We start from the raw sequence: 15,120 nt of genomic DNA, 5'->3' as shown, positions 1-15,120 counted from the left end.
GTAGTGACTGGATTTATCTTGGGATATATATATATAATAAATAAATAAAATAAATTGACACACACTCTCTTTTTGTAGGGCCTCAGCATGGTGGGCACTGATCCGAGGTGGGACTCAAGATCGTATTTTGATCCCAATAATCCATTTTAAGCTCTCTGGAGCGAAAACATATTAGATAGTCCAAGCGTGTTAGATAGGGAGCATGACTCGTGCATTTCGCAGGCAGTGTGCCTGCCACCCCATCCAGTGGATCACACCCTGTCAGTATATACGGGGCTATTCTGATCTGAAAGTAATTTCTACTTACATTTTCACGGATAAACTATGCACATGTACTTATGCATGTGTACTCATTAATCAAATAGTGTATTTGCATTTTAATTGTATGACACATGAGTTATACTGTGGATTACACTTTCTGACAACAGGAAATGTTGTAGTACTCAAGTACATGATGGTCGGTTGTTCTTTCATATAGCACGGTGTATTTTTTGATAACCATTTAGATGAATACATTAATAGCCCGTTAGTCTGTAAAATGACCAATGGTAAACTCACGGTGTTTATTCAACATCTTGATAACTGACAGGCTGTGTTAATATAAACTGTAAGGAATATATTCAGCAGTCTGATTGCTTTTGTTGATAGGTACGCTGTCTGCTTGGTGTATGTTTGGGACCGTATATTAAACAGCCTGTTAGCTGATTGGTTTTGCTGGAAAGTAAACTGACTCCATGGCGGATGTTTGGGACCGTACATTAAGGAGTCTGTTCCCTGATTGGTTTTGTTGGTAGGTAAACTGACTGCATGGTGTGTGTTTGGGACCGTATATTAAAGAGTCTGTTAGCTGAATGGTTTTGTTTGTAGGTAAACTGACTGTATAGTGTTTGTTTGGCATCCTATATTAAAGAGACTGTTGGCTGATTGCTGTTTTTGGTAGGTAAACTGACTGCATGGTGTATGTTTGGCACCGTATATTAAAGAGTCTGTTAGCTGATTGGTTTTGCTGGTAGGTAAACTGACTGCACGGTGTATGTTTGGCACCGTATATGAAAGAGCCTGTTAGCTGAATGGTTTTGCTTGTAGGTAAACTGACTGCATGGTGTATGTTTGGCACCGTATATTAAATAGTCTGTTAGTTGATTGGTTTTGCTGGTAGGGAAACTGACTGCATGGTGTATGTTTGGCACCGTATATTAAAGAGCCTGTTAGCTGATTGGTTTTGCTGGTAGGGAAACTGCGCGGTGTATGTTTGGTACCGTCTATTCCGCATATAACGAACGAACTCCGTAACCACATCCGAGATTCGAACCCATACTCTTAGAGTTAAGCACTCGCGATGTATGCTGGCAGTCAGGTATCTGAGTGGGTTCGAATCCCGCTATGGACTCAACGTCACAAAAGTATGAGAATCTATCGAGAAAGTGTAATCCCGAATATGACATCATTTACATTTGACCACTTTTAAAATGACATGTTATATTCATATATCCTTTACAGCAGAAACTACGGATATGAATCTGGAAATACCCGACCAATGCTATTGTTGCATTCGTGTTAAGTTTGAAAACTAACCCTTTGTCCAGACCAAACTATAAACAGTTACATCATTCACAGCTATCTCACAGTAAGTTCCTTACAACATACATAGGCGGAAGAATAGACCTAGGATTAATAATTTGAGTCATCAGAGAGCTCCATTGGCAATAAAACATGAACTCCAAGCGGTAGTTTAATGAATGTCGAGTTACGGGAGATCCATTTGACTCTTGTTTAGTGACGCCAGAGATTATCATTGTTCATGCACTAGCTGTGTTAAGACACTGTGTTCAGACACTGTGTTCTGACCTGTGAAGATCCGTGTTAGACCTGCTTTTCAGTAACCCATGCTTGTCTGATGAGGAATCGGTTGGTCAAGCTCGCTGACGTAATTGGCACATGGCGTTGTATCCCAGCTGTGTAGATTGATGCTTATGCTAATGATCACTGGCTTACCTGGTCCAGACTTCCTTTTTTTCAGACCGCTGCCATATAGCTGGAATAGTGCGGCGTAAAACTGAATCCCCTCAGACACTGTTAGGTCTCTTCTCAACGCACAGGTGACATAAACCTTTCTACACGTGTTTGAGATTTGTTTTTCAAGAGTTGAGACAAACAGGATATACACCTAACAGCAATAGCCCAATCCATTTCCTCCTCGAAATGTAGTGACGACATAACGCAAACCAGGGTTAGACTTGGTCCACAGCAAGCTGATTACAAAAGGCAAGTTGGCTGCGTTGATCCATGTCATTGTGTCCCAGTTGCGTAGATGTTCATGATGTCGGTGCTCATGATGTTAATCACTGGATTGTCTGGCCAGACTCAATCACTTACCTACCGTTGTCATATGGCTGCGATATTGCCTAATGCAAGAAGTAAAACTCAGTCAAGATGAAAACCAGTTTAACTTTCGGATGTTCCCGGATATTTGATTTTATACCGATATTCTATAGTAATAACATGCGGGTTAATACAGCCAGGAATATTTCAGTTTGAAAACATAAACAGCATTTCACAGTTGTGGATAGACATACGCATATATAACGTATTTCGTTATTATTCTACTCTAGCGCACCTGGCGCACTAAGAAAACTCAGAGTGTAACGACATTTATTGAACTAACAGAAAACAAAAACTGGCGGTGGGGTACCCTAGAGGAGCGTTCGCTCGTCACACCGAAGACTTAGGGTCGATTTTCATTTCTGGCGTCCCGACCTAGCGTCCCCACCTTTATATTGCTGGAACATTGCTTCAAGTTGCACAAGGCTACACTCACTCAAGAAGAAACGGGAATGTAATGTTGAGAACCGAAGGCAAGCACATGTGAAAGAGCACGCGAACCAATGAAGGTTTAATGGAATCAATGGAGTGGTGCGTTTTGCACTATAACACAAGATTTCGTTAATGTTATGTGAGTCTGAGTTTCCATTCACGTGGTCTTAGTCCAGCCACTTGTTACTCAATGGTAAAACTACACTATGCGTTTTCAAAATCTTGCAGTATATGTTACACGTTGTTTGCTAAGAAGCGCTAGACGATAATCTGTCTGTGTGCATCTGTTGAGATAGCCTTGAACAATAATTATTTTGCATGAGGACATGTTTAATGAAGTCCGGTTATATGTCACATAAAGTCAATAAACTACATGTGACAGTACTCTGTCAGACCACCTGTTCGAGCCATCAGCGAAGCTAGAACGCCGTTGCCGTGCGTTATCGTCTATAACCATGAAGTCCAGTCCGATCGCACCAGCATACGGTCTCACTGTTGTAACCCTGCTACTATAATAGGAAATCCTCCATTTTGAATTTATGAGACACCTGGCCACCTGGTGTGTCTATTTTTAGACCATGAGTCACTCCTCTATTGTATATTGAGATCTATTATGTCAACACCTGGTGTGTCTATATTTAGAGTATGAGTCACATGGGTTTTCCCACAACGTATTTTTAGACTCTGGTGGGGTATATAAGCCCCACCAAGCTGCCTCATGTCATACTCAGTCTCTGAAGTCACTAGTGGCTATAGGTTGAAGTGAATCCACACATTTTTTTTGTCATTGGATTACAACCCTCTCTGGATTATACTGTGTGCAATTCACTGGATTTAGCCCTCTTTGGATCATACTGTGTACAATTCACTGGATCTAACCCTCCCTGGATTATACTGTGTGCAATTCACTGGATTTAACCCTATTCTGTGTGCAATTCACTGGATATATATTTTCACCAGCCTCTCAGTGATACATCAACATCAAGGTAAGTTACCCTACACACACTGGTACAAACAACATCTAAGGGAGAACAACTTACCTCATGGCATCCATAAGAAATTCCTCAGGACATATATATCCATTGTATCCAGCAGCACAATTTCACTTAGAATAGTTCCATGAACAGATCGATTCACACACATATCCATTGTATCCACACATGTTTCCATGGATACATGTATGCATTGTTTCCAGCAGCACACATACGTCCATGAAATATCCAGGTATGTCCAATATATCCAAGATGTCTAGAGGGGGTGGGACAAGTAACCCATTCATGTGAAGAAACAGATTGTTTCATACTGTACTCCAACAATGAATGAATCATATACCCACCCGTGAGTCTGACCTATAGCCATGTAAAGCTATGTTTACGATCCCCTCTCCCGCCCAAGCATGAAAATTAAGTATATAATGAAAATATGTACTTCACATGCATGTTCCAGAGTGTCCATGTTAATCCTGGTTTCTTTCTTTTAATGTGCGACAGCCTCCGGGTGAGGTGCATTGTGCCATAACATTGCCTGTCACTACGCTCAATGAACCATGAAGCATGACGGCCCTCGTGCCCAAGCATTCGTAAAACCAGGTCATAGATCGTGTCCCAGGCCGTGTCATATTGAATGTTAAGACTTGAACAAGTAAAATGTTAGTATTTTTAAACATGAATTCGAGCTCATTACATTGGGAATACACAATAACTTTACACAAACTACCTGTACAATCCGTCAAAAACAACCCAAACTCAGTACATTGGGAATACACAATAACTTTACACAAAATACCTGTACAATCCGACACCAAAAATCCCCATATGCTTAACACTCATTAGTAAACACTAGGGAAATACAAAATACTCCCACCTTGAATAAACACATACATATGTACATGATATGCACTATTCATGCGAATATTACGCTCTAAACAAATACTTGTACAGACGTCCTGAGTGCTATGTAACAACGTTGTTAAAGGCATGCAGACCATGAAAACAATGTGCTTGAAATACTGTTAGACAATGCATAGATCGACTTACCAGTCCAGAGTTTAAAAAATCCACAGTACATCCATCACATTTGTGTATTATAATCCATGAAGTCGCAGAGTAACACGTCGCACAACCCACGCCTCTGCCCTCACATGCATGCAAAGACCCCCCATGCGCTTTCAGTAAAACAAACACATTTTTGTGCGGTTTTCGGGACACACGTGTCTCAGCCTAAAAACCGGTTCTGTGCGCAAGTGGCCCTGACTCCAAACGGCAGCTCACATATGTGTACGATGCATTATTTTTAAGTGAATGAATATAATATTTACAGATCATTACAGAGCAAAAATAAACTGAAAAAACAGTAATGATGTTTGAACTGCAAGTTTTAACTTTTATGACTGATCATAGTATGAGGTTGTATGAGGAGGTTGAGAACATAGGGTTGACATTGGTATTAAGGAAGTGAGTGAGTTATATAGGGCACTCAGCAATATTGCAGTTTTTGTCTGAAGCAGACAATCCAACAGTATGAACATCGAACTGGAAACTGTCAGCCAAGCCAATGATCCCATGCGTCGCCTCTTATGACAAGCATGCATGGATCCATTCATTCTAACCTTCAAATACAATATTGTATTAGAACAATACATTTAGAAACACAAAAGATATATAGATTTCATTGTGTATTAGCTCCGTTTCTACTGTACATGTCATTGTCTTTCATCATCCTCCTGTCCTTCGCTCTCTGTCTCAGATAGGGTGTCTGTATCATCATCATCATCATCATCATCATCAGTCAACCCTTCCACCCACGCCTTGTATTTGTACAATTTGGAAAACACATCATCATACATATTATTGCTATCTTTTACTTCTGTTAATATTCCTTGTGTCTTTGGACCCCACTGCACGTGATACAGATAAGTAATAAAGCGAGCATACGTTTACTTAAACGCGACCCAGGTTATTTTTTTCAGTCTGGTTTGGATCGCATCCTCACTAAACCTCTCTTCATGTACAACTGACGTTTCTCATCCAGCATATCTCTATTCCGCTCACGCGTACTTGAATACATTTGCCTTATACCTCGCTCTTCAAGATCAACCATCTTACTTTTCCTGTTGTTGACATTGCTTAATGATTCATCATCATAATCATCCTGTTCCATTTCAGGACATTGCTTGTGGTGTAAATGTTGTTGTAAGTTATGGTTACTGCTAAACACTTGACCACAGTAGTCACATTCTGACAGAGTACGTTGTCTCTTCACACCATCCTCCCATTTCCTTTTAACTTGGGGTATTCCAGGAGGACTTGGGACTTTTCAACACACCAGTTTTGTCTGTGTTTTTGCAAATCAGAGGGATTTTGAAACATGGGTCCACAGTCATCACAAGATGGCATGGCTGAGAGCTGTTTTTCACACGTCTGCTCACGATGAACATCGAACTCAGACTGAATCGTCCTAGCTTGGAGGTTTCCATTTAAACTGAACGCATTAGGACAAAGTCGCAAATGGGGAGGTGTTTGGGGTTTTAGATCAACCAGCAAGTGTCCATAAGGCTTCTGGGTAGCCCTTTGAAACTGGTCCATGAAATGGCCTGTTTTACCCAGATACATTTGCCTCGCCAAAGTCATGATGGGTTGTGTATCAATAGGATTATTGAACAGAAGTAGATAATGACAATTTCTTCATTGTGTGGAATCCTTACTGTAATACAAATTTTGGTTCAAGGCAATGACTGAGAGTTTCTAATGATGACTTCCTTCTGTAAACAGATCGGTAATGTGTGGATCTTTGCTCACTGTGGACATTAAGTCGTCAAGCACAACGGCATTCACCACATAAGGGTTCAGAGACTCATCCCTTTCCAGGTCAGTAGGAATGCCTTGATGGAATTCAATGTAGGGATGAACACGACTTTGAATGACATTATACAAGGGCTGCCATCGTTTGTAGAGCCATAAAATACGTTCGGGATAAGGTTTAATGTTCAATCTTTCTAGAAGCTGCTTCACCAAGTAGGTTTTTCCACAGGAGGTCGGCCCAGAAACAATCATGGCAAAGGGGTGTAAGAGTCTAAATTCTTCCTGGGTATTACTTTCCGATGAATGTGGTTGCACTGGTGGCGGCAACTGCGGCAGCGGTGGTGATGGATTTTCAGAAGCATTAATGAGCTTGTGTTTCCTGTGTCTCAGCATAACATCCTTCCTTGAAAACCGTCTCTGACAATCTGGACATGTTACCTCCAAGGTGGTCCGTGTCTAAATGAGTGGCAACCTCTCTAGCAGCTAGTTTTATCTAAAATCTATTTTCATTTTCTTTCTTGACACTGCTTCCGTTGCAGTTCCCCCTGGCTGAGTGAACATTTGCCTTTCTCTCTTCAACTTTGTTTTCGCCTGTTCTACCACTTGTTGAGTAGGGGTCATGAAATTAGTTTTAGGTTGTTCTCAGGTTTCGTTTGGTTTATCTTTCTTCCACTCTGGATCGTACAGTTCTAAAAAGCGACAACACGGCAGATTTTTCCCCTCCACGCATGATGGAGTTATAAGGATCTCCTTTCCCTTCAGCCCTGAGCATGTAAAATCGTGTCCATTTTTCAGCATTGGGTACAAAGAGTTTGTGTCGTGGATTATTCATGATGAAATACCAAAACAGGAGTAGCTTGAGGTGATGTGTCACTGTCACTGGTCCACGACTAAATGAAGCAAGATTGTCCTCGTGGTCGTTTAGATCCATGTCTTGGTGTAGTATCACTGTTAGTCATAACTCTAAGCCAATGCTCTATTGAACAACCAAGCATTTTGAATGGCCTCATCTCTAAGTGCATTGACAAACTGTAGTTTCAAAACAAATGCTATGATAGGCATGTTACTGGAGAAAAGACTCTTCCAAAGGCGAACTAATCTTCGTAACACCGCTAGATAGTTATTTATCATTTTTCCTCAGGAAACGTTGTCTTTCATATCGAGTCACGGTTAATGTTCCTTTTAATAACCTATTGATAATACCATTGACGGCAAGAATCTGTTCTCTGTTCATGTCTAAGATGTCTTGTCGAATTTCCTCAACATCTTGAAATATTAATATGGCCCTTAAAAATTTGTAATGTATCAACACGTACCTAGTCATAATTCTAGGCTGATGTCTGATGTCAATGAGTAAACCTCTATTTAAACACAGACAAAAGATATACTCTGATTTTCATTTATTCTCAGACAGTATTTTACATTACAAATCCACATGACTACCCCAAAGGGCCATCCCTGTCCGAGGGACTCCCACCAGGGTCAAATAGGGACAGTCTGGAGACCACTTTTCATGTTCGACCCAGGGACCATCATCGACTTCCCAGTTCTTGAGAATGACACCGCACTGAACACACTTGCAAGCGTCTCCTCTGAGCAAGTATACAAATCCTGCCTGGGCCATGTGACTAGGACTCTGTTTCATCTGCACTGGCCAAGACTGAAAAGAATTCAGCCTTTCTTGGAACTGTGTTTGGGGTTTGAGAGGGATACTGTCCATACATAGGTACCCATCATCAGATTCGGTCTTGCCTGTCTCTAGTCCCAGCAATGCCATGGCTTCTATCTCTCCGCATTCCTGCAGTGCTTTGCGGAAGAAGGAGTTAGTCTGAGGTCCTCGTCAGGGAAGCATGTATAACAAAGCTCGGACCCTGTTGAAGGACAGTTTCTCCATAATGTCTGCTTTCATGAAGACGGTAAGCACACCACACTACATCAGTTTGTCGACCAATTCTTCTACGTGCTGTATAGTTATCACGGTGCACGGAATCCATTTTCTTCAAGGTAAAAGAGTCAAGAACATAGACTGGAGAAGAGACGTTCGGCAAGTGAAGTTGGAATGATCTGGAGGGCTGTTTGGGGGCCTTATATGATCCCGCAGAGTCTAAAAATACGTTGTAGGGGAACCCCATGTGACTCATGCTCTAAATATAGACACACCAGGTGTTGACATAATAGATCTCAATATACAAGAGAGAGGAGTGACTCATGGTCTAAAAATAGACACACCAGGTGTCCAGGCGTCTCATTATAAATTCAAAATGGAGGATTTCCTATTATAGAAGCAGGGTTACAACATCTCACCTACAGATCCAGATCTTGGTCCATCTATCAATGTTGGCCCAGTTCTCGTCACTATCGTGGGGTTACCATAGTCGTACGTCTATGTTAAAGTATGGGATATACCATCGCTCAGAGGGCCTACTTCACACAGCAATCATATATAGCGTTAAGGTGATCGTATTTCCTATACTATTTCAGAGACTTACGGCAGTCGTATCGCTACGTTCGCGTTGTGAAATGGGGCCGTGTTCTCTCGAAGATACGGTACCTTCAGGCAAGGTCCAACATGATCGTTTCTTATGGGCGGTCAGCCTTGAAGAGAAGATTACGCAAGTTTTGAGAAAACCTGCCACTGAGTGTCTGGATATGCTTAAAAATATTTTGATGATTTTTCAGAATCAGCATAACTTGATTTTTTAGTAGTATACTGGGTTCAAGCATGTCAAGATGAAACAGCGCATAAAAATACGACACTATCTGACGTATGATAATGCATGCAAGATACTTGTCTCGTTTATTGTCCAGATGTAAAACGACACAGTAGATAATTGCACGGTTAACGCAGCGAAATGTAAGCTATTTCAGGTGACAATATAAACATTTCACAAGAAAAGAAATATATCTTAATTATTCATTATTTATGTTCTTATGGAACTGCATATGGAATACCAATGAGGCAACCAAGCGGACGGGATAGGGTTCTGGGTGTCGTTTCACAAAGCACTAAGGTAATCTGAAGTCGATAAAGTAAGTATAATGTCAAAGAATGGCAGTTAAGGTTAACCTTAGTAAAAGTTGATTCGTGAAAGCAGCCGTTGGTATACATTGAGGTGTCTCAGTCGTATTTGATTCAGTAACATATCATTTTTATCACGTAATATTGGATACATGTCAAAACTTTGCTACATCACATCCCCTCTAATCCTGAGTGAGTGAGTTTATTTTTACTCCGCACTCAGCAATGTTCCAGCCATATGGCGGCGGTCTGTAAATAATCGAGTCTGGACCAAACAATTGAGTGACCAACAACATGAGCATCGATCTGCGCAATTGGGAACCGATGACATGTGTCAACCAAGTCAGCGAGCCTGACCCCCCGATCCCGTTAGTCGCCTCTTACAAGAGTTGACAGAAGGTTTTCTTTACAGGATTGTACTATTTTGATCTTAATATAATTCCTGTCTAGAAAAGGATGTCCATCTAGATGTTTATCATATATGACTGGAATTATGAATTTGACGGTCAGTGACTTGGTTGATTGAATGTTGTCGCTCCCTGGCTGGGTGGAAAGTTGGTCACTATCAGTCACTGGGTTGTCTGGTTTACTCTTGGCTAATTACAAGCAAATGTCTTATGGTTATTAAACAGTATAAAATCATCTGCTATAGCTATAGACACCCATCATCATAATCATATTCGTTCAGAAAGTGACGTAACAATTAACGGAATGAAGATATATCCAGGTTAAGGGACCGTTCATAATTTATGGCAAGGGTGAATTGATGATTTTAAGGGGGTTAGGGAGTCACCCATTTTGTTTTGAGGAGGTAGAGCGGGTCTTCAGTTTTGTACACATACTCTTGTACATTAACTTCAGTAGGGGTGTGGGGTGAGGGGGTTACGTGAGTGAGTGAGTTACGTTTTACCCTTTAAGCAATATTGAAGCAATATGAACATCAGAAATGGGCTTCACACATCGCATCCATATGTTGAATTCAATCTTTTTTCTCTTTGGCGTGACGAGCGAATGCTTAAAACCAATAGGCTAACCTGTCGCCCTCATTTTCTCTTCCACCCATCCACTAATGCAATGCACACCCTTGATAAAACAAATTCCTTTTCCCAACTTTCTGAATCTCCCAGCTCACTAGGGTTCGCGACCCGTGAAGGTCCCGGGGTAGAATAGGCCTTCAGCAACCCATGCTTGCCATAAAAGGTGACTATGCTTGTCGTAAGAGGCGACTAACGGGATCGGGTGGTCAGACTAGCTGACTTGGTTGACACATGTCATCGGTTCCCCATTGCGCAGATCGATGCTCATGTTGTTGATCACTGGATTGTCTAGTCCAGACTCCATTATTTACAGACCGTCGCCATATGGCTGGAATATTGCTAAGTGCGACGTAAAACTAAACTCACTCACTCACTCACTCACTCACTCACTAGGGTTCGCCCATAATTTACACGGAGCTTTTTCTTGAAACTTATGTTTATTCAGATACTCAGTGTCGTGTACACGGAACTGGTCATAAAACAACCTTGGTCGCTGATATTTGGTGGTTAAAGGTGACATCATTCGGCGTCTTGATTCTTGACAGCTCATGTGTCTTGTTAGTAATTGTTCCTCTGTTCAGTCAGCAGCGACTACGTAATCGGTGTACAACGTGTTGGTAATATCCGCTTACTTTCCAGTCGTTTATGCGAAAAAGAAGAATTACAGTTTATTGTTGTGTCAATAACATATGCAGCAACACATACGCAATGCTTGAGAAAACAGTTTAAAAAATGGATACGCGGATAATATTGCAGGCACACCAGGTGTGTACTTTCTTTTTAACAGCCATCTATATGCATTCTCCTTAAGACACAGCGCTGTACGTATATCATAATATAATTCTGCTAAAGTGTTGTGAAAACGCAACATTTTTATTTCATATCTGGAGCATGGAACATGTCTTCTACGTGTTATGGTCCTTTATCATGAGTATTATGAAACCGTATGAAACCATATACGTCTACTATACCATGTATCAAGTAGTTACAGACCTTGTTGACCCGTGAAGATCCCAGTTTGAACTGATCTTCAGCAATCCATGCTTGTCGTAAGAGGCGACTAACAGGGTCGGGTTTTCAGGCTGGCTGACTTTTTGACAAAGATCGGTGCCCGTGCTGCTGATCACTGGATTGTCTGGTCAAGACTCGATTTTTTCCATATCGCTACGAAACAGCTAGAATGTTTGTTTGTTATATTTTATCACTTTATTTCTTTTTGATCTGGGTACAGCATTGACAAGTCAGCGTATCTGTGTATACTCCACTAGAAACACACCAAATTACGAAATTATCATTGTGTAAATAGATTATGGCAAGGCGACCAGAATGTCACAAAAGAGTCATGTTTGCACTGGGAGTATGCATTAAATTTATGTAGTTGGTAATTGTAATTCAATATTGGTTTCAAACCAGTGAGAGAAGGTACAATGTTTGCTACCTTTCTAGAACATATGTATTCTTTAGTTAATATGAATATGAAATTTAGCACGTCATGTCTTCTCTCTTTGAGTCCGATAATAATGGTTTCATAGTTTAATTTCAACTGAGTGTCTGTTTCATTCTCAATCCATTCTAGTAGATCTTGCCACAACTTTTTGACATGTTTGCATTCACATAATAAATGAATGATCGATTCTATTTCAGCGTCACAAAAAGTACAAAGTTGTGATTCGATTAGTTTGTATTTATATAAATCTTTATTAGTTGTAAGAATCCTATGTAAAATCCGGTATTGAAGACACCTGTGTCTAGAACCATACGAAGCTTGAAATGGTTTAAAATTGTATGTTTTCCATTGACTAGGGCTGACATCTATGTTCAGCTTTTTTTCCCACTTGCTTTCATAAACCGGGTTTTTTTTTTTGTTTATAGTATCTTTGTGAAGAAGCCTGTTATAAAATATGCTACATCCTCCTTATCTTTGAATAGTATTTCCATATTAGGAGGAATAAAAGGTAAATCTTTTTGAATAGTAAATTGGAACGAACTCTGTTTCGAGTATGATTTCAGTGAAGATAATAACCCTGTATATTCAAGGAAATTTGTTTTTACCCCATAGAGTTCTACGAAGCTGGAATGTTGCTGACTGCGATACAAACCAACTAACTACCATCCCTCCTCGGAACCTCTCTTTTAGACTTGGTAAGCGTGATTGAAAGTTCTGTCTATGGTCTACGGATAGTCAACTCCTTCACTGCAATGTATGCGACGCTGACATTTCTTGATAACAGTGTTATTATCTACACCGAAACATCGCACTCATTGCAGAAGCATTCCAGGATTCTGTCACCCTTGATTCGAACCAAGATTCTCAGTGATGGTTGTACACAGTCAGCGCCACACCTGTACAGGCAGATTTCAAAATTTAAAGCCATCATACATCACTTTTGGCTTTCCTGTTATATCAAGATGACACTCTGGCATAATGAGCAAAGTGGCACTAAACCTCATTCACTCACTCACTCACTCAAATTAATGCTTTGTCTCTCTCGATAAGCAGCCTGTTGCTACATAGCATTGAAATGCCACCCTTTAGCGTTAAACCAAATTAACTCAGCCAGTGGACCCCGGGTGAGAATGTGTATTCCCATTAACAAGTGTTCAAAAACAGGAGCAAGTGAAACACATGTAATTGAAAACGGACATTTGTCCCCAAAGTAATATTTTCTATTTCACTGAGATTTTTAGAAGTATGTCTATATACATTGTCAACACAATTGCAGGAAAACTGGTGAAACTTAGCCCTGTGGAGAGAGGACACCTACTTCATTGTGCATGCCCAATGTACAATCATTACTCATAATGTCAACCACTGGTTTGTCTGATCCAGACTCGACATTTATCGCTTCTGTGATATAGATGATACATTGGTGAGTGTGGGGTTTTACAACAATACACACTAACATCACAATAGATCTTAGTGATCATGCTGTGAAATATGGGCTGTTGGTTGGCCCAATTGTTAAGGTGTTCGCTTGTCAGGCGTAGGCCCGGGTTGTTTCTGTTCCTGGCGTCACCAGGCGAGACATTGCCAAAGTGGTGTAAGACGATAAAAATGCGTAGTGTAATCACGGTAGACTGAAACAAATACTGTCATGACTGTGGACTGAAACAAATACTGTCATGACTGTGGACTGAAACAAAGACTGTCATCGGAATGAACTGAAACAAATACCATCATGGGAATGAACTGAAACAAATACCATCATGGGAATGGACTGAAACAAATACTGTCATGAAGGTGGACTGAAACAAATACTGTCATGATGGTGGACTGAAACAAATACTGTCATGATGGTGGACTGAAACAAATACTGTCATGATGGTGGACTGAAACAAAAACTGTAATCGGGGTGAACTGAAACAAATGTTGTCATCATGATGGACTGAAACAAATACTGTCATCTGGGTGGTCTGAAACATATCCTGTCATCGGGGTGGACTGAAACATATACTGCCATCATGGTGGACTGAAAGACATACTGTTATCGAGTGGACTGAAACAAAGACTGTCATCGGAATGGTTTGAAACATAATGTCACCATCTAAAAGGTCTTGTATATATTTTGTCTTAACCGAATATACCCTTTTACAGGGTTCCATGTCGCCATTCTGACAGGACAACTTTCCTTGACTCATTCATTACCATGGCTTTGATTTAGGCAAGAGAAGGTGCGTGCTCAGTTAGAGATAGGTGGGGTGGATATGGCGACGCCACCGAAACGAAGCTATGATTTTACTGAGAGTATTTATCACAATTTAATTGAGATATGATGCAGTGGAAAATCCAGATTCTTATCAGATGATGACTGTAGCCGTAATCGCTATAAATACACATGCCATTTTCATAGTGTTATACAGATATGTGTTATATTGTTAAACGTTATTTTGTTAATGTCATATTATTTCTTACGTTCGTATCGGAACTGGAATGTTTTAATTTGAAATAACTGTGTCTGACAATTCAGTGGCTCACCCTGATCACCTATACGCATTTAGGTGAATTCGAACACCTGATCACGTTAGCAATTGTACCTACAAACACGGGCACATGCACTCGCACACACACTCGCACACACACACGTACAAAACAAATCATAAAGTTAGTTTTTCAACAGTTATAATTTTAGCCCTACGTTTTTGACGGTCACCTTAAAGGCAGTACATGACAGGCCCAGAACTATAATGAGGGCATGCTAGAAATAATAATTCTTAAAAATTGTCTTTAAAGAAAGAGCCATGTCGCCTTACATTATCTGATTTGCGATTGTATTGTTATGGTTAGATCTTCACATTCTGATAATTAGCGTGGAGGTTAGATATAATGTCTTCATATTTTCCCTAAATATTTTTAATTTCAACGTAGTAGTAGTAGTAGTAGTAGTAGTAGTAGTAGTAGTAGTAGTAGTAGTAGTAGTAGTAGTAGTAGTAGTAGTAGTAGTAGTAGGAG

The 15,120-nt window shown here is 40.4% G+C and overlaps 1 protein-coding gene across 2 annotated transcripts in view; it reads left to right on the top strand.

Moving 5' to 3' along the window:
• The window catches only part of LOC137258001 (zinc finger CCHC domain-containing protein 2-like), a 186,741-nt gene that overhangs the window by 116,547 nt on the left and 55,074 nt on the right, over positions 1–15,120 (top strand). The window lies entirely within an intron of this gene.

This window comes from Haliotis asinina, chromosome 12 (genome assembly GCF_037392515.1).
Source record: "Haliotis asinina isolate JCU_RB_2024 chromosome 12, JCU_Hal_asi_v2, whole genome shotgun sequence".
Lineage (NCBI taxonomy): Eukaryota > Metazoa > Mollusca > Gastropoda > Lepetellida > Haliotidae > Haliotis > Haliotis asinina.
The sequence above is the reverse complement of the archived record's forward strand: the minus strand, read 5'-3'. Positions and strand labels throughout refer to the sequence as shown.